The sequence below is a fragment of the Notamacropus eugenii genome, chromosome 2 (genome assembly GCF_028372415.1).
Source record: "Notamacropus eugenii isolate mMacEug1 chromosome 2, mMacEug1.pri_v2, whole genome shotgun sequence".
Taxonomy (NCBI): Eukaryota; Metazoa; Chordata; class Mammalia; order Diprotodontia; family Macropodidae; genus Notamacropus; species Notamacropus eugenii.
In genome coordinates, this window is record NC_092873.1 from 440,567,304 (window position 1) to 440,595,296 (window position 27,993).

Consider the following 27,993-nt stretch of genomic DNA (forward strand, 5'->3'; position numbering starts at 1 on the left):
TACAGTTTGCCAATATCCTATCACCCTCCTCCCCTTGGCACCCTCCTCTATATATTTATAATAAATCCTTATTCTTTGTGTAAAGTACCATGATGTTTTAAAATTAATCAGTAGCAGGTATTTCTATTTTCTCCCTATTATTAACAATCACATAATTATCTAATCCCTTGAGGAAATTTAAAAAAAAATTATTTAAAAAAACCCCTTACTAATTGTATAAAGTATCATGACATTTTTGAGACAATTGACAGCAGTTTCTCCTATTTAAATAATCACTACCGCTTGCATCATACTTTGCACATATTAACTCATATGAGAGATTCTGTGTAGTATGATGAATAAAGAGCTGACTTTTGAATCTGGCCTTCAGAAGGACCTGGGTTTGGGTTTAGCCTTTGACACATGCTGGTTGCATGACCCTGGGCAAATCATTTAAATTCTTTCTGCCTCAGTTTCTTCATCTCTCAGTTGGGGTTAGGATAGTACCTACCCGAACAGGTTGCTATGAGTATAAAATGAGATAATATTTGTAAAGCATTTTGCAAACCTTAAAGGACTGCATAAATGGTTTGATTGCTGTGGTCAAGTCGTTTTCCATCGTGTTTGACTCTCTGTGACCCCATTTGGGGATTTTCTTGGCAAAGATACTACAGTGGTTTGTTGTTTCATTCTCCAGCTCATTTCATAGATGAGGAAACTGAGGCAAATAGGGTTAAGTGACTTGCCCAGGATCACACTGCTAGTAAGTCTGAGGCCAGATTTGAACTCAGGAAGGTGAGTCTTCCTGATTCCATGCTGGTCACTCTATCTACTGTGCCACCTTGCTTCCCCATATAAATGCTAACTATTTTTTTTTTAGGAGTTATATTCCTCTTAGTGGCCCAGGCATCTCTTCCAGACTACGTGTTGCAGGGTATCTGCTGATAGACTAAAAACCAAAACCCCAGACCTAAACAAGCTAAAAACAGAACTCATTTGAACCACACATTAACCCTGTGAAGTATTCCTAGGTTCACTTATAGAGAGGGGAAACTGAGGCTCAGGGGACTTATGTGACTCGTCAGTGATGTTATTCAGCTACTAAGTGACAGATGGGATTTAAACTCACATCTTCCTAAATTTAATCGCCTCACTCTATCCACTCTCCCAAGCAAGCACTGCCTCCTGGGGGGAAAGAGAAACCTGGCTCTGTGAAATTGTGGCATGGCTTCCAACAGAAACTTCCAGAGTGCCAGAGGAATTACTAACAGGTTATAGTAATTAAAGTTGAAAAATAACATTTCCCGGTGAGGGGAGGGGCCAGAACTCTTTAGACTAGCACTGGAATCGGTTGCGTATGTTAAAATGTTTATTCCATGCTTTCCTGTCCACAGTATTTTGTGAGTTGGTTCAAGAACTTTCACTGTATTTGTACCCTGCCGGGAAAACAGGCTTGGTACAATTCTGAAGGACTTTTCCTTGGAAACTTTTGCAATTACCTAAATGCCAAGGATGGAAAGCCTGGAAGGTTTTGAATGCCTCTCTCCCAAGGAAACTTGGCACCCCTGCATGGTAGACATTTCATTCTATTTACTCCAAAGGAAAAGGCTGCTCAGGGTGGGTGGTTGATTCTAGACTTTTTCTTTGGGCCTGAGCCCTGTGACACTGTGTGTGTCACTCTGACTCCAGTAAGTAATGCCAGGAGCACAGGTAGATGGATCTGACAGGGCTGAGAACTAACAGCATGTCAGACGCTTTTCTCCAATGAAGGCTATAGATCAGAGTCGGGAATCTACTGGAGCTGGAGAAGGTGACAGGGGAATAACATCCCTTTCTCTTCCCTCGACAGGGGTAATAACTCCTCGCTCCCTAGGGACAGATTGTAAAAGCCAATAGTCAGGAGCTGTGAAGCAGGGAGGGGAGAAGAATTGAAAATTAAAGAGGGAGTGGAAATTTTGCGTAAGGCTTTAGTGAGATGTTGGAATAAACCATCAAATGTCAACCTTTTAATTGCCTCCTTGTTGATATAGAGGGTTCTTGAGATTTTAGTTTTATTGCTTAATTATTTTAACTAGTCTGTCCAAAGTTATGTCCGTTGTATATATTTGGATATGTGCTTATATTTTCTGACTGTTTATATTTGAATGCTCTTGTATATAATGTGCTTATTTTTAACATCTGGCTATTTTTCAAGGCTTTGATTCCCCCCCCCCCCCAAAAAAAAAGGATTTTTGGGCATATACATTCGTGGCTATATATTGCTTGATTGTGCATATATATATATATTCACACACATATATATTCATTGTTATACATTACTTGATTACGTAGTATAGTGAAAAGGCCCTGCTCTGCTACTTATTACCTGTATGATCTTAGAGAAGTCACCTAACTTCTCTGATTCTCAGTTTCCCCATAAGTAAAATGAAATCATTGGGTTAGATTGACCTCCAAGGTTTTATTTTTTTTCCTCCAGGATCTATAATCCTATAAATCTCTGAATGTGCTCAGATAATGTAGATCTCATATTGTTTATTTATACAACGTCCTCATATAAAATTTCATCAATTTAGTTGCTGACAAGGCAGTAACTTGTTTCCAAAGCATTTGGGCAGCCAGTGGACACTAATCTCCTAGTGCTAATATCCACTAGCCAAATACCAATCCTGAAGGGTGTTAGGTGCCATGAAGTTTAAGTTCGATGGCTCCAGAAACCAGGCCTGGATTCAGTGACACCTGGCCGCCATCCTTGAAATAGAAAGTAGCTGCGATACCAGGTTGAACTTTGTAAAGGAGGCTTCTCCAAAACAACACCCAAAAAACCCCCTGGATGCTCTGCAATGCTATCTCCTTGATAGGAAATGTACTTATTTAGCTTTTAAACTGTGGCTGGTGTTTAGTTAAATCTTTTACAGACTCAGTTCACTGAAGGTGACAGAAGCACTCACTTGAGCTCAATGAAAAGTCGACATGACAGTAAATTTTTCAGCCCCCGACAGGAGATCTTGTTATAGGAGTCAGTATGGGGGTCAGGGCAGAGCCTGTTGATGATTGAGGAAAAGAGAAGTAAATTCATTCGGCTTCAGGCACTTTGTCAAGTGCCAGTAGCTTACCATTGAGAACTAGTCACCCGTTGGAGTCTTACGGCCCTAGAGGTCACTCATTGGATATAAATCATAACCTCGCATGGGCTCAGCAACCTATCGCCATTCTGGAGGAAATAAAAAAGAGGAATGCTTTGTCCGGAATTGAAATGACTCCGAATATCCCACCACATGTTGCTGCTGAATGCAATATGTGGTTAGATATTGATCTCCAGAATCGAGTCATTAAAATGTGCAGTTTTTGTTTATTGGAACGAGGCAATTAAATGGTCCAGTTATGCCAGACCTTACCTTTTCTGATGAAAACTATTGATTTCTTGCCACAGCTTTATAAGCGACAATGTTTTTGATTACTCTTGACAAACCTCCTTGGAGTGTTAATTAAAATTGTACCAGATGAGCAGGTGTGGGAGATCATTAGATCGCCCAGATCACACATCTACACTTCATATTCTGCAGCCTTGCATAATGAATAGGGCACAAGAGGGGAAACACAATATCTTCATCAGCAGAATTAGCATCTTCACTTTTTTATTTATTAAAAAAACCCCAACTAAGTGACATTACATTTTATAGTCCAGACGCTTCTGAGTTATTGGGTCACTTCTAACACTACATTTCATTTCTGTTATGTTCATTTTTTAATGAGTTGCTGGGTTTTTTTTGTTTCTAAGATGGTAAATATTGTAAAATATTCTATGTCAATTGAAAATGAAGGAATCAAGTAAATGGGGTTGTTCACAGATACAGTCATGAATATTGATATTTTTCCATCTAACAACTTTTTTCATTTTCCTCGATTTCTGTCCTAAATTTGAATTTTTAATATTTCTGAGTTTTTTCTCTTTGTCTCTGTCTCTGCTTTCTCTCTGATTCTCCTCCCTTCTCTCCCTGAATTTTTCTTTTTCTGCCTTTCTCAATCTTCTCCTCTCTCTCATTCTCTCTCTCTCCGTTGCTCTGTATCCATCTTTCACTTTTTCTATCTCTTTCTTTGTTTCTCTCTGTGTGTCCCTGTCTCTGCCTATTTCTGTTGTCACTGCTTTTTCTGGATTAGACTCTGGAAGGCTAAGCTCTGAAAGTATAGCTATTTGTAATGATATTTTTCTTTGGAAGACTATAATCATTTAATCAAATTTCCTTTCAGTCAGTTAAAATGCCTTGTGTGAGTTCTTCAGTGTATTAAAAGAAAGGGACTTAGGCTCATAAACTTAGAACATGAAGGCTCTTTAGTATTCAATGTATTGAGAAATAAATGAGTTCTCCTAGAATACTGTTGATTATAAGGTCTGTATTATTATTTGCTAAGGACATAGGTAGCCAGTGAGTTGTACACTTTGAGAATGTGCAGAATTAAAATAGTTAATATTAGAATTTGATTTTGGCACCTTGTTGCCAACCATGTAAAACATCTGGTTGCTAAATTCCTCACTTGTAAATAGAGAGTGTAATTTTCCATTAATGTGATCTGGGAGCACTGCTACATTGAAACACATATGTGCACTCACCTACCATTTCAATAGCTACTAAAATCCTTTGGATCTGGTTGCAGTGGACTCTATATATAGTAAGGCAATACACATTTCTTGGAATTCTAGGCCCTGAAGGGGACATGAAGAGGTCATCCAATCCATCCCCCTGCTGCTAAACTGAGCTATTTAAGATGCACAATTTTTCATTTGTGTGGAATGTAAAATGGGTCAATGAATTTGGAAATGAAATTCGTATAATGTTGCCATTTGTGGATAGAACTTGGTTGGACTTGGAATAATGTTTTTTTTCTTAAGTTTATCAACATAACAAACAAACAAATCCTGTCTCAGTTGATCTAGATAATTTAATAATATTTAAATCTTGAATTATTTTGTTTTCAAATTCAGTTCAATTCAACAAGCATTTATTAAATGTCCATCGGGTGTGAAGTGTGGTGTGACCTACTGGGTAAACTGAGACAAAAAGGAAAGTCTTTTCATTTTATTGCTCTCTAAAAACAATAATAGCTAGCATTGATAGACTACTTCAGGGTCTATAAAGTGATCTTTCAAATGGTAACTCATCTGAGCTTTCCAATAACTCTGGAAGGTAGGTGCTATTATCATCTCCTTTCCCAATGAGGATAGAGAGGCTAAGTGGCTTGCCCTGGATCATACAACTAATAAGTATCTGAGGCAGGATTTGAATGCAGGTGTTTCTAATGTCTGTTCTCTCTACCCACTGCCTCTTTTTCACATGATCCTCCATCAGGGAACCCTTCCTGTAGTCCTAGAATAATCACATCATTTTAGAAAGTTACAAAAAGAAGACACCAAAATGTTTAGGAATGGAGAGTTGGGAACAATTTTATCTTCAATTTTTGAAGGTAAATTTATATTTTCTTTCTTTCTTTGTTCGTTTTAAATGTATTCCTCTCTCTATTTATTTACTTTTTTTTTCTTCTGTTTACATATGGCACAGTGAAACAAACATTGTATTAAATACCAGAAGATTGAGCTTCCAATCCAGGCTCTGCCCTTTAGTGGCTATGTTACCTAAGATACTCTCTTTAGCTCAGTTTACACATCTCTAAAATATGAATTTATAAAAGAATACCTGTCCTCTCTCTACCTTACAGTATTGTTGTAGATAGGACCCAAAGGAACATTACATGAAAAACATTTTGTAAATATCATTATAATTTATAGAGTGAGAATTATGAAACTGAGAAAGGTACTTGGGTCTCACTTGGAAGGGTTAGAGTTTAATCTGCTATTTCAGACTTCTTCTCATCATTACTATGCAAATGCTATTGTCTTGTGGAAGAAGGATTAGATTTGTTCTTCTTGGCCTCAGAGGGCAAAATCAGGAAAAACAGATTCAGGTTTAATGGAATGAAAAACTTTGTGACAGTTGGAGCCATCCAGAGGTGGAGTGAGCTGCTTCCAGGTGGATTGGGTTCCCATGACTATACTGGGGCTTCAGGTGGAGGCTAGTTGACCATCACTGGGAATATTGTAGAGGGGGATTCCTTTCAGATGCATATTGGACTAGGTGAGCCTAGAAGGCTCTCTCCAAAGCTGATATTCTGTAATTTTAAGGCCAAAAGAGTATGAAAATTACAAATGACTCAGAATTAAAAGATAGAATCACCATTTTCAGAGCTTTAAGGAGATAGAGATTTCTCTATTTATCTCCCTAATGTAACAATTAAGGAAACTGAGGTCCAGAGTAGAATCTTGTAGAATCTTCACCCCCCCCACATATATGTATATATACATATACATATTATACATGTAACATGTATATAATGCATATGCATATATATTCAGTTCTGTGTCTAAGTACAAGAAACGCTGAATTGAAGTAGACTAATTCAGATTGCAGTTATGAAAGAAGCACCTAAAACTGATAATTCAATGGCAGTTGCAATACTCTTTGATAATTCTTTAATAATAGTTTACTTAATTTTGTATTTTTATTTTATCATTTGTAGGAGATGGTTGTTCTGCTACATATAAAACCCTGACCCAGAGGCAGGTTGTCTCCTTATGATTTAGCACCAGGTTGACAGACATCACTGTTACAGTGGCTTTTTGTTTAACAGTTTTTCTTTGCTATCAGGCAAAGTTCAATTGAGGGGAGGGGAAGACCCAGAAATGTGATGTAAAAACAAAAAGGCATCAGTAAAGCTTATTAGAAAAAGAAAATAAAGTGTAGTATGGTGGATAGAGGGCTGGTCTTGGAGTCAAGAGCAATTGAGTTCAAGTCTTGTTTCTGATACATACTAGTGTGATTCTGGGTAATTCACTTAACCTCTCAGTGCCTCAGGTAACTCTAAAACTGTAGGTGAGAGTCACTTACCAGCCAATCTACCTCAGAAGAGGTAGTATTCCATACTGGGAGTTCTCAGAACCAGTGAAATTTCAGATCCAGACCATCAACAGAGATCAACAAAGTCAAAGGTGTAGAATTTGACCTAAAAAAAAATTACTATTTATTGTTTATTTCATCTCAGTATTTAGATGTGTACCTACTTCAACATCAGCTTTTGCAGTGTGAAGTATCCATGGGAAGGAACCACATTGTCTCTAATGCTTCCATTTATTTATTATTTGGGCAGCTTCCTCTTCCTTCCCTCCCACTCCCCCTGCAGGAATAAATCTTGGCATCGTTTGTTGTGACCTCCTAAAGTGGAGATGAATGCCCCCGAAGCATTTCCTTTTCATTACTTTGAATGGTTCTTAAAAAAATCATTTTCAAATATGTAGCATTAATAAGTATCACCATCAGCATTCTTATTTTTGAAAAGGAAAATAATAATGGGGAAAAAAAGATGATGTTACTTCTTATCTAAGATAAGCTTCTCCATCTATTTTCTCTTTCACTTTTGAATGGCTAATTGTTGCTTAATTAATTATCCTGAAAAGAGTCAGAAAATAGAGACTGTTTTTAGATACTTCTGGAAAGTATATCTTACTTCAAAGAGCATGATTTAGCCACTACAATTTAAGATGGTCTTTTTGACTGAGCAGTCAGTGTTCCTTTTAGGAATGTCTTGTCATTTTTTATTCTGGTGGAGAATTTTTAGAATGGTATATTGAAGGTTTCTCCCCCTCCTCAATTTTTTAAGTGTTTATTCATGTATTATATGTCTGAAGAATTTATTATGTATCTTTCTTTGCCATTATGATACATTTACAGTTCTTCAGTTGTATGTGACACTTTCTGTTCCTCTTTAACCACTGACATTGAGGATTGGCAGTATTCCAAAACCAATAAAATCCAGATCTTAGTGCCTGGTGTACCGTAGGCATGTAAAAAGTGTTTGTTGATTTGACAATGGAATTGAATTCATTTTAATTCAAAAAGCACTTATTGAGTTATTTACTCTGTACAAAGCACTGTGGAAGTAGGGATACAGCCATAAATAAAACTTGAGTCTTGTCCTCAACATACTTGTGATCCAGGTAGGAAAGGAAAACATGTACATCACTCCCTCACTCAATCAATAAATATTTATTAAGTGACAACTATGTTCCAGGCACTGTGCCAAGCACTAAGGATACAAAAAGAGGCAAAAGATAATTCCTGCCCTAGAGGAGCTTGCAATCTAATGGGGGAGACAACACGTAGGCAAATATATACAAAACAAGTTAAATACAGGACAAATAGGAAATAATTAACAAATGGAAAACACTAGAATTACAAGGTTTAGCAAATAAGAGAATTTTAGTTGGGATTTAAAAGAAATAAGAGAGGTCAATAGTCAGAGTGGAAGAGGAAGACTGTTCCAGGCATGGGGAACAGTCGGAGAAAATGATGTACTGGGAAATGAGCTAAATAGTCTGAGGGAGGTATAAAGTGCTATGGGAGTATAGGGCTAGGGGTGGTTATATCTTTTAAAGAAAGCATCATGGAAGACCTGGTTTCTGAGTGGGCTGTGAGGGATTATAAGATGTTGCCACTCATCAAATGGGATGGGGATGGAAAAGTGAGATCTGGCCATTGGGTGTCATGGGATTTCTCCTTTAAGATGCAAAGGTGGAAATGGCTGGCATGATCCAACTTTCTTTCAAAAGGAAGCTACCAGTTAGAGATCACTGTAATATGGAAGAATGTTTCTTTGACTTTTTCTGACTGTTTCCTACTTCCTATATTCATCTTGGTTCCATGAGTAACTGTCCCACCTGACTTGGTTTTGGCTGCTTTTCTCAGTATCTCACCCTCTCTGTCTTGGTCTTTCTGCTCCTATGGCTGTAAAAGACTTAATGGAAGCTGCCTATGTAGTTTTGTTCATCTCCAAGCTCTCTTCTACCTCTCCTTAAGGTCATCCGTACCAGATCTCATGTTGTGTAGTTGGTGGTGGCTGAGGGGGTGGGGGTGGAGGTGGGGAGGAAATAGGTGAGGAGGGAAGCAATTGCATATACAGAGGGATTATGCAGTTAAATTACGCATGTAAAATTAGACAGCTAAATGACATAGTGGGTAGGTAGAGTGCTTATTTCAGAGTCAGGAAGAACCAAATTCCTGCCTTAGACAATTGTTAGCTGTGTGACTGTGGTTAAGTCATGTAACTTTTCTCAGCTTCATCTGTAAAATAGAGATAATAATAGCCCTTACTTCACAGGGTTGTTGTGAGGATCAAATAAGATAGTAAGCGTAGGGTTCTTTGCAAACCTTAATATGCTGCATAAATATTAATTATTATTATTAAAGTGATATTCTGTTTATCAATCTCTTTTTCTGAAACTTTCAAAATGTTAAAAGATCTATGAGTTCATCAAGGAAGGTATTTTCTCTACTAATAATATTTTCTCAGGCTATAATCCCATCAACATCTTAGTAGATAATTTCATAACTTGCTATGACCCAAAAAAAGTCATTATTTAGTGTCAACCTTCTGTCAATGAGCCTTTCTGAACATAGCTGTTTGTCCTTAGGTGACACAGATCCATTCTATTGCTGGGCCCATAATAAAATCCTTTCCAGGGTGATAGAATCTGCCAGAGACTGAGCTCTGCTGGCATAACCTTTGAAAAGCCAGGATGACCTCCATGTCACAATGACGCTTCAGAAGAGGATTTTAATAAGGACTCTTCTAATGACATCAAAAAACCCTCAAACACAACTGTGGATATCTGTCCATCCTGGAAATCCCCTGCATTTACCAAATGATGAGGGAAATACTTTAATGGGATTATACATTTCCCCTCCACCAAGTTCCTTGATCATGGATTGAAGCAGTCCCTGATTCAATTAAATTCAATAAACATTTATTAAGTACCTACTGTGTTTCTGGCACTGGCTGGATGCTGGGGACATAGACATAAAAAATGAACTGGAGTCTGACATCAAGGAAGTTGTATTCTTTGGAGGAGATAATATCTTATGTACAAGCATATACAAAATAAACCCAAGGAAATTTTTGGGTAGAAGTGCAAAAGCATCTGATTGGGACCAGATAGAATAGAGGACAGGAAGAGTTTCATGTAGAAAGTATTGAAGGAGCAGAATTCTGAAGGAAATGAAGGATGATATGAGTTGGTCATGTACTTGAGGCACAAAGGATGACCAGTGCAAAGGTGAGGAGACTGGAGATGAAGTGTCATGTTCAAGGAACAGCAAGGCCAGTTTGACTGGACCAAAGAAGGTAGGAAAGAGTAATATATAATAAGGTGGCAGGTAGGTTGGGGCCAAATTGGGAAGACTCTAAAAGAGAAAGAGATCATATTGGAGCCTGGAGGAAATAGGGAACTAGTAGAATTCATGAGGAGAGGAATGAAACAAGCTCTCCTTCATTTTAGGAAAATCACTTTGAAGCAACACGAAGGATGCATTGGAGTTAGAGGGAGATGAGGCAGGAAGACTGATTAGAAGGCTCACTGAAGGAATGGAAATTGGAGACCATACATTGCATACTTGAGCATGAATCTTCTCTCAAAAGTCCTGGACAAGTAGTTCTTGAGCCTCTGCTGGAGTCAAAACTCTAGAGGATATGAATTCAAAGTAATGTGTTCAAACATGTTCTCTGATCTGTAAATTCATGGGCGTATAGGGATGCAGATACAAAAGTGAACTGTTCTTCCTGTCTTGGGCTATCATCCCCATCTCCTCCCCATAGGAACTTTGGCTGTACCCCTCTACCACCCTAGGCTCTGAATGATGGGTAAGTGTTCGTCTCATTTTACCTAAACCATCTATGTATCATGATGACCTCCCCTCCTTCTAGCTCCCTTCTTTGCATTATATTCTTTCATTAAAATGTAAGCTCCTTGAGAGCAGGGAATATCTAACTTCTCTTTGTATCCTCAGTGCTTAGCACAGTGCCTGGCACATATTAAGTAGTTAATAAATCATCCATCCATCCACCCACTCATCCATCCATCCGTCCATCTAACTTATTTATCTATCATCTATCTTACTTTCTACTAGACATATTATCTCCTGGTTATAGTGTTGTTGATAAAGGTGAGGGATTGGGGAAGGTACCTGACTGGATGGTCTAGTTGTAGCATTTTCAGTCCTAATTCAGCTATGCATAAAAGACAGAATTCAGACTTGTCTATGTCCACGAGCAAGTTTGCGTGTTTTGATAATACATAGGGCACTGGATTTGGAATTAGGAAGACCTGGGTCCATATTCTGACTCAGGACCTCACTTCCAGTGTGACTTTCAGCTAGTCACTTAACCTCAATCTATCTTGCTTCCCTTGTCTATGAAAGGAGAGGATTGGACTCAGTGATCTCTAAAGTCTTCTGCAACTCTAAACCTCTGATCCCAAGAGTTCTAGTGTTCTCTTCCTCAGGCTTCCTTTAGCAACTGAAATGAAAAAGAAGCAACTTTGCCTTTCTTTGTATTCTAGGGCTCAGCAAAATGCCTGCCTGGTACATAGTAAGTACTTAATAAATGCTGGTTGCCCAATTCTGAAGGCCAAAATAAAAAAAAAATATGAGTTTTTGGTAGCCCAGGGCTTTGGGCAGGTAGAAGAGTGTGTCCTTTTAAATGACAGCCTCCTCTCCTCCTTAGAACAATAACCATGCCGTGTTTATTGGTGAGATTTCCTTTCGGGGTGTTTTAATGTCTTGTTTGTGCACTGAGCTGCATGTAAAACAAGCCAAGCCAGGGATCTCCCAGGATTAGTGGGTCTCTTTATTCTTTGCTCCATATTGAAAATCATTCCTGTCAGCCAATGCTCTCCAAGCTGCCTGGAAGAACTTTGGCATAATTTTCCTAACCTTTCAAACAGTAAAAGCAAAACTCTCCTTTGATAAAAAAGCCGGGAGGACTTTGGCACTGCGCCATCAAGGATGCAGGCAACTCAGCTGTGATCTGACAGAATATTCCACAAAACACTGAAAAGTTCTCCTGATGGTCCCCAGAGTGGGCTGAGGCACTTTGCTTGTACTTAACATATATCAACTGTCACCCGACGGCAGTTAGTGTGGAACTGAACACAATGGAACATCCAGATGGTCTCAAACAAAGCGAACAAATGTTCACTGCTATTAAAAGCTGTTTACATCAACTTCCAGTATTTCATGCGGTGGAGAGAGTTTATCTTGTGCCATTGCTGAGGTGTGGAGCTCTGACCAATGGCAATGATCAACCTCTTATAAACTGCTCCTGCTCATGGACCTGGTGGTGTTGGTGACACATGGGGAAAGTTCTTGGTTATGTGCCTCTGGGTGGTTTATTAGGAAGCCTGAAAAATGTCTACTAGTTGTGAGATGGCAGATACTTGAAGCGCTTACCCCTGCTTCTGTTTAGTTGATCTCCCTGCCCTATACCCAGTATTGACGACTCAGGGCAGTCTTTCCCCTTACTTTCCCTCCCCCTCTTGGGGCTGTATAATGGATGGATGGGTGGGTGAGCTACCTATCTTTCTCTGCAGACAGTGCCAGGGATTCTTATTGGCTCTCCAATGGGGATGTTTATGCTGAGAATGTTTTGTGTTTTTCCTCTGTGGGCTCATGGTATCAGGTCCTGTCTTGTTGGTGATTATGCTATAGGAATGATAAATGTTCATTCTCGGGTTTCTTCCTCTGGCTTGTTTACAGTGTCTACTTTATATATTTTGGACCTATTGCCTGCTCCTAGTGAATACTTATCATTCCTTTTGATGATGATAGCAGCTTCAGGATCATTCAGCTGGTTTCATGACATTGAGGAGTCTAGGAAAAGAAAAGACTAGAAAAAAACCTTTGTTTATTTCTCAAACCATTATTGCCAATTTATCTTAATGGACGATTCCAGAAAGAATGAAGATGACGAGCACTGAAAACAGACTGTTATCTTGCCATTTAATTAAAAAAAGTAATAAGGGGAGAAAAGATATTTATCACATTTGACTCCATTTCAATCTAACCCAACCCAACAAACATTTGGAAAGGAATAAGTATTTGTTAACTAATTGTTTACTAAGTGCCAGGTACTGTGCCAAGCACTTTACAAATATTGTCTCATGTGATGTATATTTATTAAATTATTAAATGTTCAAGGAACTGAGACAGGTGCTGAGTAACAAAAGAAAAAAAAACTTGAAATAGTACCTGCCTTCAAGGGACTTATAGTCTACTTGAAACATTTAAAAATATTCATTAAGAATTTCTGCAAAATGTAAAATTTTTATAAATTTAGACTTTGCTCTTATATATGAATTTCAAGAACATTTATTAACTTTATGAAACAGTGCCTAAAACATAGTAAGTGCTTAATAAATTCTTGTTGAATTGATATTATACTTCAAAATAACTTTTTGGAAAAAGTGTAGTATTGGTTTTTTAAAAAATATCACTGTCACTTCCCAGGATTTTCCTCCTCCCAAGAAAACCCTCTCTTGTAACAAAGTGGTTAACAAAACCAAGTTGACACATTGAACATGTTTGACAATATGTGCCTCATTTTGTGTTCCATTATGAGGGGAAGGAGATAGGTTTCATCATCAGTCCTTCGAGGCAAATTTGCAGCATACCAGGTTCCATATCCTTTTTAAAAGATTATTAATCTTTCAAAAGAAATATGGTAAATCAAGGAAGACCTGCATTCAAGTCCTGACAAAGACTCATCCATAATTGTGTTACCTTAGATAAATCATCTGATCATTCTGTGATTTTGGAAACTCTGAGATAGTTACAGAGGAGAGAGAGTTTGCACATTAATGTTACCCACATGATGAAATCATATTGGGATGCATCCCTTTTTCATGGGGGGGGGGAGCTTTTTAAGAAACATATTTAGACAGCTTGCCTCTTTAAAAATAGACTGATAAAGTCATGGTTTTACATTTAATCTTCTTTATAGGTTGTACTGTATATATGGAAATGTTCTTCTTTTGTCTTTTTGTATTGAAGTTCAAAATGAATAAAAAATTCTAAAAGTGTCTTTTCTAAAAAAACAGATTTATATAATATTTTATAATTGATTTGTATGTGGGGAAATGAATAAGGGCAGGGGGCTGGAACTGTGAATCATTGATACAGGGAATGACCAGTGTGTAAACCTCTACTAATGCAGATTGTCACCTGCTCTGCAATTTATAATCTTAGAGTGTTACCTGGGGGCACTGAGAAGTTCAGTGACTGGTCCAGGGTGACACAGCCAGGAGGTGCCAGAAGCAGTACTTGAATTTTTCCAATTTGAGACCAGATCTCTATAAACTAGACACCATGAGTAACTATTGCATTTTGGCATTAAATCAACAATTTTACCTCTTAACTACGAGGCCCAAGAAATATAGGTTGCCCATAAAAAGTCAATTTAATCTGGAACATGAATGGTTTCCTTATAAGGTTTGTAAGTCTGTGTGAACCATTACATCCTAATGATTTTATTAAGTGACTTCATAGGAAAGGAAACTGAAAAAAGAACCATTTAAGCATCAAACATGCCTGTATTTTTGGCTCAGGAAAATGGTTTTTAATGGAAAATGCAGTGTTTTTCTCAGTCTTCTGATTGAGGATTGCATTTAAAAAATAAATATGGCAGTAAAATGTGAAAGGATCTCAGAGAGTAGTAAAACTCTGACGGCAGTGCAGGACAAGAGTCAAGCATCATGCCCTCTTCAGATGAGCCATTCTAAGGCCAATTGTCATCCCCTGCACAAGCTGCCCTGTTTCCTGTTTATGCCTGTGCAGGGCTCGGTATCCTGACTCACTTGCCTTCAGCTGCAGGGTTTTCCGCCCTCCCCAGGAGACTTCTTCCTTAAAATGGTTCATTATTTATCATTTGAATAAGCCATTGGAATTTTGTTAATTCCTGTTTGACTTAACACATGCTAAATGCTATCATTAGGTGGAAAGAGATAATGGGAAAGTAGTAACTGTTACAGACAGGACTAATTAAGTGACCTTTGCAAAACAAAATCTGGGGAGTCCAGGCAATGAAGAGGAGAGGAGCGGAGAGAAGGGGAGGGGATGAAAGAGGCAAGAAAAAGAAAGGAGGGGAGAGAGAGGAGGGATGGAGAGGAAAGTCAAGAAAAGGAGAGGAGAGGAAAGGTAAGAGAAGGCGAGGAGAGCGATGGAGAAGAGAGAGGAAAGGAGAGCAGAGAAGAGAGGGGAGGGGAAGCAAAAGGAGAGGCAATAGAGGGAGAGGAGAGGAGAGGAGAGGAGAGGAGAGGAGAGGAGGGAAGAGGAGAGGAGAGAAGAGAAGCAGACTGCCAAGTTTGCTGCTACCTGAGAGATATGTCTATTGTGTATCTGACCTGAGGTTATCAGTAATTAAAACCTGCTCTGGTTACTCTAATATGGGTATGGAGTAATTGAGTGTATTTTGTTTCATTTGCCTTGGTTCCTCCTCTACGCCATTCTCCCTTTCATGATTGGCATAATGCCTCTCACTTAATATTTGCTGAATTGAACAGGAGTTCAATTGTTTTTGCCAATTTTCTCAAAATTCTGATGTGTTCGTATCATATGGGGAAGACATGACTGAATGGCCCTGGGAAGTTTGTTATAACCACCGCCCCCCCCATACCCCATGGACTACTCCCCTTCTCCCTAGCCAAAGTCCTAATACTCCCTCTTTCCTATCAAATCTCCTTTCTGGCAAAGACTTAGCAAACTCCATACACAAGAAGCAATTGACCAGTAAGACTTAATATGTTTAACTAAGACAAAGTCTTAAACCAGAGGTTCTTAAGGTGGGATGGTCTGTGGATCAGTTTCAGGGGGCTGGTAAACTTGGATGGAGAAATTACATTTTTTATTTTCATTAACCTTTAACTGAAATTTAACCTTTTTTAAAAAATTATGAATATAGGTAACAATCTGCAGGGATACACTGGATTCTTCAGATTGCTAAGGGAGTCCATGACACAAAATAAGACCAAAATAATCCCTTCCCCTCATCTTAAGCTAAAGGAATGAATATTAGTGCGTTTAAAAAATCAGCAGTCTACTATAAGCTATTTTTTTCAAGGTCAAAGATACTTTCCAGTGATGCTGAAATCTCATAGATATCTTGTGCTAGGCCCGTTATATCCCCCTCAGTTGTATTAGGTGATTTGGTGTCTATGTGGTAATTTTAAAATGAGAGTTTGGAAACAATGTATATTGAGAATATGCATAGGTTGCATACAAGATTTCTCTTCTGAATCACTCTTCCAGTCTGACAGGAACTAGATTCATTGTTTCATTTTCTCTTCCTCTTCTCTAATTCCTTCTCTTCTCTTCTCCATCTTCTCTTTGTTTCCCTTCACTCCCTCCTTCTTTAGTCCTCCAGTAGAAAAGACCTTTCTAAACTTTTTCAACTATTGGATGATTTGGTTTTCTGGGTATTGATCTTTAAATGGGATCTTCTATAGAAAGTGTTGAGAAAGGTTCATAGGCTGTATATACTTGAGATTTCTGATCGGCTATTTTTAGCAACAGCTCTTCTGGGTCAGTTCTGCACCCCACCAAAGATACCCTCCAGATACATTGTTACATCTTTTCCTTTTTCTCCTTCCCCTTCTCTTCTGCTTCCACTTTTTTTTTTTTAAAGCTCCTCTTGCATTGGAGTGGAAAACTTGCTGAATTTGGAATCATACAACCCAGCTTCAGTTTTACCTTATTTACTTACTACTTCCCATCTGACCTTGGTCAAGTCCTATAATTTCTCTGGGCCTCAGTTTCTTCATCTGTAAAATGAGAGAGTTGGACTAGATGACCTGCAAAGGATCTCATCTCTAAATATGTGATCTTTTTCCTCTCTTTTTCACCACCACTTTTTTTCTTATCCTCCTGGTGTTCTTTTCCTTCTTTCTCTTTTCCTTTTCCTTCTCTTCCTCTACCTCTTCCCTTTTTCCTTATTTTTTTATATTATTATTAATTTATTTGTTTTCAGTTTTCTACAATCACTTCCATAGGTCTTAGATTTTCTCTCTCCCCCTCCTTTTCCCTCTGCCTCCCCTAGACAATCTTATATGGGTTCTACACATACATTCTTATTAAACACATTTTCACATTAGTCATGTTGCAACATTAAATTGAAAACTTTTTGTACAAACAAAGCCAATGCAACCAAGATAAGGAGAGAAGCAGAAATCTGGGAAAGAATTTTTACAACTAGTGTCTGTGATAAAGGCCTCATTTCTAAAATATATAGGGAACTGAGTCCCTTCTTCTTTCTAAAAAAAAAATCCTCCCTTAGTAGCTCCTTCTTCATGTTAACAGGGAAATTGAGATGCTGGAAATTCATGCTTGTTGGTTTTGAGTAGAAGTCACCTGCTCCTCCTTTCCCCTCTTCCAGTTTGCCCTAATCTGGGGATTGGTGGAGGGAAGCTGATGAGACTCATGGACCTGTCCTCCTCTCCAAGGCATGGTGGGCAGCAGAAGACATAAGGAACAGGAAGTGAAGGGAAGTAGGGAAAGGGTGGCAGTAACTGAGAAGCTGTGAGAGTTAGGAGCCCAAGCAGGACAGAGGTTCTGGAGGATGAGGTTACCAGTTCAGACCCTGGAGATATGTGAAGTATGCCGGAAGGATCCTGCTTTCCTGAAATTTATTTAAAGGAAGAAAATGAAGAACAGGATTCTCTTCTCACCTTTCTCTTCTCCCTATTTTCCAAGAGAGCATGTCCCTGTTTCCCCATAGGAACACATCTCTTTCTTAAAAAGTTTATTTACCTTTCTATTTACTTTGGTTTTAAACCAATAATCGTGCTCAATTGGGTTAACTATACCACATGGCTAACCTATGTCATTTCTCAAATGAAGCAGAGAAGTGCAATTAGGGGAATGCTTTGAAAGAGACTGAAAAAGATTTAAAGCAGCAGGATTATTTCTCCCCCTTCCCCCAACAATACATTGACTGGAAATAGGAATCGTCAATTCATTTTTTCCCTCACTTTTCATGGAAGAGACAGAAAGCTCATACCAGGATCCTCCTATGAAAAGGGTGAGAAACAGTGACTGAGAGTAGCCACCTAAGTGCCAAAGAGCAAGGCCTAGTATTTGAAGGCAGGGCCTTTTTTCCTTTTCCTTTTTCTCTATCTCCATTAAGAGAGAAATCCCTCCCAGAGAAGAGGAGCCAAGGAGGGGCAGCTTCAACATTGTAAGAGAGAAGGCCAATAATAGGAGGTGACTACGGGCTCACCTTCAGAGCCCAGAACTGTACTAGCCCATTGCTATATATTTTTTTTTATTTGAGTGAAGGCTCCACGGTGAGGTTGTATATTTTACTTTGCCTTAGCTTAGGCTCTTTCATAGTCCTCTAGTCTCTCATTCAGTCAGTCAATGAACATTTAAATGCCTACCACATGCCAGTCATTGTGCTAAGCAATGGGGGTACAAAGAGAGTCAAAAGACAATCCTTGCTCTTACGGAGCTTACAGTGTAATGGTGGAGACAAATCATGTAAACGTGTGCGTATGTATGTATGTATGTATGTATCTACCTACCAACCCACATTGGCAGCTAGATTGTGCAGTGGATAGAGGGCCAGAACTTGAAGTCAGGAAGACTCATCTTGCTGAGTTCAAATCTGGCCTCAGACACTTACTAGCTGGATAAGTCACTTAACCCTCTTTGCCTCAGTTTCTCTTCTGTAAAATGATCTGGGGAAAGAAATGACAAACCACACTAGTATCTTTACCAAGAAAATCTCAAATGAGGTCAAGAAGAGTTGGACACAATTGAAAAGACTGAATGGCAACAACTACATATGTGTATGTATATATATATTTTATAATATATACATATATACACACACATACATATATACACACACATACATATATACACACACATACATATATACACACACATACATATATACACACATACATATATACACACACATACATATATACACACATACATATATACACACGCATACATATATACACACATACATATATACACACGCACACATGTATACACACACGTACATGTATACACACATACATGCATACACACATGTATACACACACATGTATACACACATACATGTATACACACATACACGTATACACACATACATGTATACACACATACATGTATGCACACGCATACATGCATACACACGCACACATGTATACACACGCATACATGTATACACACGCATACATATATACACACGCATACATATATACACACGCATACATATATACACACGCATACATATACACACGCATACATATATACACACACATACATGTATACACACATATAAAATAAGCACACATCTATATACTGTATAGACTATGCACATTATGCATGCATGTATGTGTGTAGATATAAAATACACATATATGATAAATGTCAGATAATCAACAAAGGGAAGGCATTTCTAACAGTACATTTTCCCTCCTTGAGTATTCTATGAGTAGGGATGAGGGGTGGTAATTTTTTCCCAATAGCACCTGCGCCCTGAAGTAGGGGTTTAGTTTGTAAATATCCCAAAGGGTTGATGCACAGGTTGGAAAGATAGGGGCTTGAACAGCTTTAGGAGAGGTTGAAATAGAAAAGTAATGAGTAAAGGGAAACGGTGGCTATTATGGAAGTGAAACCTCATGATTACCTATCAGAGTGAAATCTGACACGTGTGATTGTTAATAACAAACCACATTCCCATGACAGCAGTGTTGATGGTAGTGGGGGGGGCAGACAACATAGGGGAGAAAGACCCTCCTTTGTATACCATTGCTCAACAGGACTTCATAAACAGTGTATTTAGGCTGAAATGTCCAGGTCAGTTCCCTAAACTGTCACATGTAAGCTTATCATAGCTGTCCAGAGAATAACTTGGGTCACATCTCTCAAGGACTTTAGAATACTAAAGCACAGAATCTATAGAATGAACACTTCTGGGTGAGTACTAAGAGATGGGTGAGAAAAATGAAGATACTAAATGGAGAGATTACTGTTGAAAAAGCAGCTTGGATGATTATTTTTGTAGGATCACTGGCACCATTTCTCTACACTAAGTAGAAGCACAGTTTTCCTTTACCACAATGGAATGGAATTCTTCCAGGGCAGAGCGAGCAGTCCTGATTTATAATAATTACAACAATAAGCATTTCTATAGTGCTTTAGTTCTGCAAAGCGCTTCCCAAATGATCTCATTTTATTCTCAGGACATCCCTGGAAGGTAGACGCTATCATTATCCCCATTTAACAGATGGAAAAACCAAGGCAGACAAGTTAAATGACTTGCCCAGGGTCATATAGCTAATAAGTATCCAAGGCTAGATTTGAACTCATGTCTTCCAGACTGCAGATTTGGCACTCTATCCACTGTCACCTACCTGCCTTTTTTATTTTATAAAAGAACATTAAATGAAAGTTGGAAAGAATCTATTGGTCTGACAATAGGCTCCTCAATAACATGGCCAATAGAGAGTAGGATCTTAGTTAAAATGCATTAATGAGTCCAAGATGCATAAGTCAATATTATTGTAGAGATGGCGAGACATACCCAGTACTTAGTGACTTTTCAAAGTCTTTAAAAAAATGACTAATCCAACCATAGTTTTGTGTATACCGATATGACTTAGTGACAGAAACAAAACTCTTTGGCTCTACCCATAGTGCTATCTTCCCCATCCTCTTGTTTTAGGAATGCATTTACTGACTGATTATTTTCAGAAATCATCCCTCCCCCCAACTATTTCCATGTTCAAATGGGCCTCTCCATTCCCTTTTACTATCTTGAGTGCTGACTTTGTCAAACAGCTTGGAGCTATTTCTATTTGGAATACAACTTAGTATTATTTACCTACTATCTTTTTTGAAAAAAACACAAAAGACAAAAACCACATACACACACACATACACACATACACAAATGCTCCATGCATTGTTTTACTCCTACATAATATTGCTATTTGATTAAAAGGTACTAACCTTTCCAGAATTTTAAACAGTTTCCCTCAATCAGCCTTTTTTATAAACACAGCTTCATTCAAATATAGGGCATGATACCATGTTAGCCACAGAACGGCTAAACAGTCAAATCCTTAGAGACCTGTGCTCATGCTATGTGACGCATCAGCACACATGTTTTATCTATCAGACCAAGAGAGCATCCCATTTGAGGCTTTTCCCTGTAGTAATCAAGGAGAAAGTCAAAGAAAAATGGTATTCTCCTCAGAAGCTCTATCAAGATGAACTGAACACTTCCAGAAGACCAGTCTAGTGTACCACATCCCCTCAAAGATAATATTTTAACTTGATTGGACTTCTGTAACTTACCACCAAAATGGTTCCTGAATATTTACTTGAGAAAATCTATGCTCCTGATAACTTTGATACGGTGCTAGGTAGAGAAATGAATGTAAGATTTCTTCTTCTTCTTCTTTTGTTTTTAGCATACTTTCTCTTCTCAGCTGGCCTTGTTCATTATCCTAAGTAGCTGTTAAAAACTCATTTGGTTCTACATTTACCACCTCACTGATTTAAGGATTTAATTTTAATTTTTTCATTTAAAAAATCTTTTGATATCTTATTTTTATATCACTTTGATTTCCAAATATTTTCCTCTTCCCTTTCTCTAGCCAGCAAGTCTTCCCTTATAGCAGCCTGGTCTATATATTTGATAATCCACATTCTTAGACCTCCAGTTATCTAAAATAAGGAGGGGCTTGCATTTTGTCATAACAATAACAATGCTAGTATGTATATAGAGCTTTAAGGTTTGCTAAGCACTTTACACAATTATTTTATTTCATCTTTACAACAATAACCCTGGGAAGCAGGTGCCATTATTATCTCCACTTTACAGACGTGGAAGCTAAGGATGAGATAAGTGACTTGCCCAAGGTCTTGCACCTGGTGTATGTTAGCGGCTACAAAATACTTTGGGTATTTGAAGTTGAGGACTTTTACAGGGTCAGTCCTTACCTTGGGAGTATTCTGTCAGAATATACCTTTGGGCTTCAGAAAGATGGCAAGGTAGAACGGTGGAAAAATCAACATTGGTTTTTTCTGTTGTTTTTTTTTTTTTTGGATAGCCATGGGAGTACTATATGGTAACGATGAGAATAATTCATACACATATATGTCCAGGAACTATATGTATGTGCATATATGTATTATATGTTAATATAATATAACTATGAATCATTTAACAGGTAGTTCTATATGGCATTAATATTTAGTTATATTATATAACATGTGTATATGTATATGTGTTTTATTATATGTTGATATGTATGCATATACATATTGATTGATTTTGCTTTCTTCCTGACAAAGCCTGTGTATTAGTGTAGATAATAGTGAGCTATTGTCATCTCATCTTACACACGAGGAAATAGAAGTAGCTGATACTCTAGCACCTTCAGGTGCAGTTGCCAGGCTGCATCTCCACGGGGGTGACTTCCCAAGATGATGGAAGAGAGCAGTGGATTGAAAGTATTACTAGTCCCAATTCTCTTAGGTCCTGAACTGGCTCCAGAGGAGTCTAATGGAGATGGCATTGGTTTGATAGGCTGCCTCCTGTCTCTCAGGGTATCTTATTCCTTCAGCCAGGATGATTTGCCCATCCTGTGGGTGGCAGTTGTAGTGGGAATGGCTTGCCCCTTCTCTCTAGGAGGTTCTTCCCAGGTGATCCCTATGAGGACTGGTTTAGTAGACGAAAACTTCACACCTGAGCTTTTTTCTTTGTTATTTGCATTTAGGTAAAATTCAGAAAACAAGTAGGACCTCAGAAACCATCTAATATAGCCTCATTCTTTATAAATGAGAAAACAAAGCCCAGCAAAGTTAAGTGACTTGCACATAGCAGAAGAACAGATTCAAATCCAGAATCGCTGACTCCAAATCCAAGGTCCTACAACTCTTTCTCTTGCATGGCTCATGAATCTTACCTTTCTATATAGAGGAGGGGGGTTTTGAAATTCCTGGACAGCCTTAGTTTTGGGAGTTACCTTCCAGGTGACCTTGGTCTTGAGAGTTTGGGCATCAAACCTTCTATAACAGAGGTTCTTAATTGTGTGTGTGTGTGTGTGTGTGTGTGTATGCATATGTGTAATGGATGCCTTTGGCATAAGATTACAAAAGCAACAAATTATATTGAAATATTATCATCAGAATATTTACTAAAAAAAACCAAGGACCCAGACCCCAAGTTAAGAACTCTTGCTCTAGAGAAAGAAGAAAGCCTCTGACATAGTTTTTGAACAGTGACCAGTCTTGGAGAAAGAAGATTGCTTTACCTAACCCCTTCAGTTTAAGGACCAAAGTTGTCACACATGGGGCAAAAAAATTTGAACTTAACCATCTCTTGCTGTTATGGTGAGCATTTTGGACAGAGCAGGAATGGTGAGGAGATTGCTGTGTTATCTTTATAACACAGGATGATTACAGTTAGGTGGTGGGGATGGTGGTACTGTGTAGGGCTCTACAAGAAAGGAACTCTCCAGAATGTCAATGAGTTTTATCCATAGAACCCCATGTTGAATTCCCTCTGACATCAGAGTGGGGAAGGGAACAGGCAAATATTGAGGGCCTACCGCTGTGCTAAACACTTTACAAATACCTCATTTGAAAGGATCTTATAATCTGTTGGTGTGCTTTCTGTGCTAATGTAGCTGTTTGTGGGGTTCTGTGAATTCTTTGTGTTGTCCTTATTTTTCAGGGTAGAGGAGATGCAAAGACTGTCCCTCCCATCAGCATTGCTAACCTGAGTGCTTGTATGGAATCTCTAACTTTATTTGGGAAACCCAGGTATGAGTGATACCTTAAGTTAATCTTGGGAGATATTCCAGAACCAAATGAGCAAAAGAGAGAAGATAACTTCTTTAAGATCAAGTCCTTAAGATGAAACCCACTCTGTATGGGATGACCCAGGATCATAAGACATGCTATATTCATATCTAGATATCTAAAAAGACCGATGTCTCATATTTAGCATACGTGACATTTTGCCTTCTGTCTCCATGCCTATGAGGAATGCTTTCTCTCATTACCTATGCCTCTTGGAACATGTAGTTTCATTCAAGGCTCAGCCTGTGTTACCTCTATGAGTGACCTTTGCTGATTTCTTTCATTGTCAAGATCATGTGAGTTTAATTTGCATCCCTCTCCTATTTCTTTATCTGTTAACTTATTAGATCCCCTTCCCTATCCTATACTCTATAGAATGTAAATTCTTTGAGATCAGAGAGATTCTCTCACATTTGTATGTTTCCCCAGTCCCTGGCATGTAGATTGGTGTATAAGTGGCTACTTGATAAACAATTGTTGATTGGTTAATTGGTAGCCCACCACTACTCAGATTAATTTTTTTTTTTTTTGCATTTGTGCTTGTCGATAAAGCTTCATTCGGACAATACATTTCATATTCTGGGCTTGGTTTTATGGTTAAATTGAGCATGGTTGTTCTCTCTTGCCTGCAGAGTAAATATAGAAAACTGGTCATGAAGAAAACAGTGATTAATGAAGGTGGAGTGATCTATTTTTTTTGTTAGACAGAGCTTTTCATTTTAGATTTTTAAAAAAATATCAGTATTTGGGGTTTTCTTCTTAGAAAGCTGCTGTTATTCAACCTATTACCTTATTTTGACTTATTGTCTTTGCTTTTGACTAATTCAGTGATTCACAGGTTGATGATTATCCAGTCTGAGTTGTATTCAAGTATTCTCCTTTTGACTTTAGTTAGCAGCCCACTGCAAATATTAGAGAAGGAATAATTCCTTCCCCAAGTGATATTCCCAAATCATTGGCATTCCTGCTTATTAGCACCTGCAGGGGAAAAAAAAAGCTTATTTCAAGGGAGCAGATAAAAACCATTGGTTGAAAAGAAGTTTGGAGATGATCTGTGAGTTTCAGTGGTTATATTCTTTTTCTCATTCACAATTCCTGATAAGAAAAAGTTTATAGTGTTTGTATTACCATCATTTCTTATTGTCAGCCATAATCTGTCTGCAACCTATCATTCTAGCCTTATTTCCTACCACTCACTTCCCTTAACAATCTTTTCCAGTCAAACTGAACTCTATTTTTTTTCTGGTATCACCCTGCACCCCTTTTTTCTTCCTCTATGCCTTTAAGAAAACTATTCCGCATTCCAAGGATACAGACCCTCTTCATCTCCACTTGCTGAAATCTCTTTCTTCTTTGAAGGTCCAGTAGCTGAGATGCCATCTCCTCAGGAAGGTTGTCTCTGGTTTCCGCAGTTGAAAGTGATTTCTCCCTTATCAAAATTTCCTTAGTATGAATATCTCTTTTGCTCTCATCTCAATCTCTTTCCAAGGTTGCCCAGGGTTTCTGATCATGCCCCTTTTTGTGGGGAGGGGATAGGGAGAGAAGAGGAGTAATTACACCTTTATCTAAGAGAATGACTGAATGGAAACCTGGCATGTGGGGAAAAAAATGAAGCGATGAAAGTCCCAAACATAGGAAGTTACTGAATGCAGGAGGTAAGGAATGTGCGTCTGAGCTCTACATCCCTACCAAACTTGGCAATTTTCTGCCTTGGAGCTATTTCTTTTCCTTCTTGGCTTGACTCCCCAGGCCAATCTGTTTTTCTAGTAAAGGTCAGCTGGCTTTGGCATGGTTCACCTTCTAGGTCCTAGATAGCTAGTGTGTATTTGTATTTGGAGAAGAGCCAAAGATAGCGTCTGAAAAGACTGATGATTAAAAGTTTACTCTTCTCCCCACCCCTGCTATCTTTACTCTTTTCCCCCCCACAGAGTTGTATTTATTTTAATGCAGCATTTAGGAAAAGAAAAGACTTCTCTGCTACATTGCAACGTTAGTGTTAACAGAATGGAACTTTCCCTAGTTTCTCCTGCAGACTTTGGAATAAATAGATGTTTCCACTTACCACTGACATCTGTGTGAGGAACAGCCCCACCGCATGATTGAACTCCATTGATTTTTCATAAAAGTTTAATAAGATGATACAGGTCAAAAGCTTTGCAAATTTTGCGATAAATTTCTGTGAGGAACTGAGCAAGACGTAATTGGTTAAGATGACGTAAATTAAAATTGTATGCATCTAGCAGAGCAGGAGGGAGAAGAATGGGGATGAGCAACCTTTTGGGGGGCATATTTTTTTGGCATCTTCTATAGCATCCCGCAGGCAATCAAACACTGGATTTGCACATCCTCTTTTCAAATTGTCGTCATGGAAGATTTAACAGGCAATGTTTGCAGTCAGGTTCTTGGGATTTTTTTTTTTTTAGTTCAGCATATTATCTTAATTAGATAACACAGGTCATACATAGCATAATAATTTGTGTTTGCATTTGACTCCATTTTCAAAATTTTTTCATTGAGTTAATGCTTAAAATATGGAGGAATTTAAATTATTTTTCAACACCTGTTTAATTTCTATAGCTCTGTGATCTTTATCAGATTAGTTTCCTTAAAAATTCCCTATTGGATTTGAATTGGTTTTACTTCTATGTGATAAAACACCCTCTCTCTCTCCTTTCCATTTCTTCCCTTACTTCTTCACTGTCATAATATTTACGTTAAACGAAGATTTCCAAAACTGGGGTCTAATTCAGCGTTAAGAACTGCAGCTGTGCCAGAAGCATCAGAAGTTACATCAATACTCATGTGCCTCATTTGCCTCATTTTTTCACTTTATTAAGAAAGCCTGAAGGTCTTTTGGAGACCTTTGGACATTGTCTGTCATTGCTGAAAATTCCTTGCTTGACACTGTACCCTCTGCTAAACTTGCCCATTTACAGTCCGCCTAAGATCAGATTACACCAAGTCAAAACTAATGGTGTTACCAAATGACAGGATTTCTCTTAAACCCAATTATGCTGAGGAGATGCATCTGCTAATGAGTGAATCCTGCACAAACCTAAGTGGCGGCAAGACGTAGCGGCCACATTAGTGGTCTTGGAGTTAGGGAGATGTGGGTTCAAATCCTTTTCGACAAGTTTAATTCAGTTCAGTATCCACTGGCACATAAATGCCCAGGTTCAGAGCACTGAGCTTGGCCCTGGATATAATAGAAGATTTATCCGTGCTTTTCTGCAAGAGTTATCAAATGTTATCGTTAGACATGAAAACAGAAACAGATTTATAGATGTTCAAAACAAAGTGAAGTTTGTGCAGGAAGGGATTATAGATGGGGGTGGGGAAATCAGGAAAGGTTTTATGGAAGATACGTATCATTTGAATTGAGCTTTAAGAATGGGTGAGAGCATAACAGGAGAAGAGGGGGATAGGGACAGGGATAGTATAGTCCAGGAACAAGGGAAAATAACACAGGAAAGTATAGAGTGGAAGATCTCAGGATAGTACATTTAGAATTTGTAAGACCCTCCTAGATCATCTAGTATGGGGGTATCAAACTAGAGGACTGAAGGGCTACAAGGAGCTGCAAAACTCCTTAGTACTGCCTGAACCATATTAAAATATAATTGGAGGATGTTTAACAAAATAAACAAAAATACAGTGCAACACAGATAATGTTATTTTGTGGTTTTCTAAGTCAACAAGCTGCTAGCAGGGATTAGTTTCTATATGAGTTTGAGCCCACTGATCTAGTATCTCTCTTCATTTTACAAATGAGGAAACTGAGGTTGATACAAATGAAATGAATTCCTTAAGGTCACACAATCTGTGACTGAGGTGGGATTTAAACATGATTTCAAGTCTAGTGCTTTATCTACTGTTCCATGCTGCCTAGAGAATAAAGAACAGTCCCTAGAGACCATATGTAGCCTTGAGGCTGTAGGTTCCCTACCCTATACATGTGACCCTCTAGGTCCTCAAGTATGGCCCTTTGAGGACCTAGAGGGCCACATGTAGCCTCAAGGCTGCAGGTTCCCCACCACTGTGTCTTGGTTAATGGAGGACCTGGAATGCCAAGCAAAACACTTCAAACTTCATTCTGTGGGCTAATAGGGAGCTGCTGAAGTTTTTGGAGCAGAGGAGTAGTAAGAACAGTTTTATTCATAAAGAATAACAATCTGACCTTTATATGAAGAGTGGATTAGACAGGGGAGAGAATGCAGGCAACAAAACCCATAGGCATGCAAATTCAGTAATGTAA

At 38.4% G+C, this 27,993-nt stretch overlaps 1 long non-coding RNA gene across 2 annotated transcripts in view; it reads left to right on the plus strand.

Annotated features, from left to right (window-relative positions):
• The first annotated feature begins 1,301 nt into the window (after positions 1-1,301).
• Positions 1,302-27,993, plus strand: part of LOC140529541 (uncharacterized) — a 72,742-nt gene continuing 46,050 nt past the window's right edge. The window contains exon 1 of one of the 2 annotated variants that reach the window (XR_011975586.1): positions 1,302-1,551. This is a non-coding gene — a long non-coding RNA (uncharacterized lncRNA). Of the gene's footprint in view, positions 1,552-5,221; positions 5,440-27,993 lie in introns of those variants that run through there. The other variant, XR_011975587.1, reaches the window with a different exon arrangement.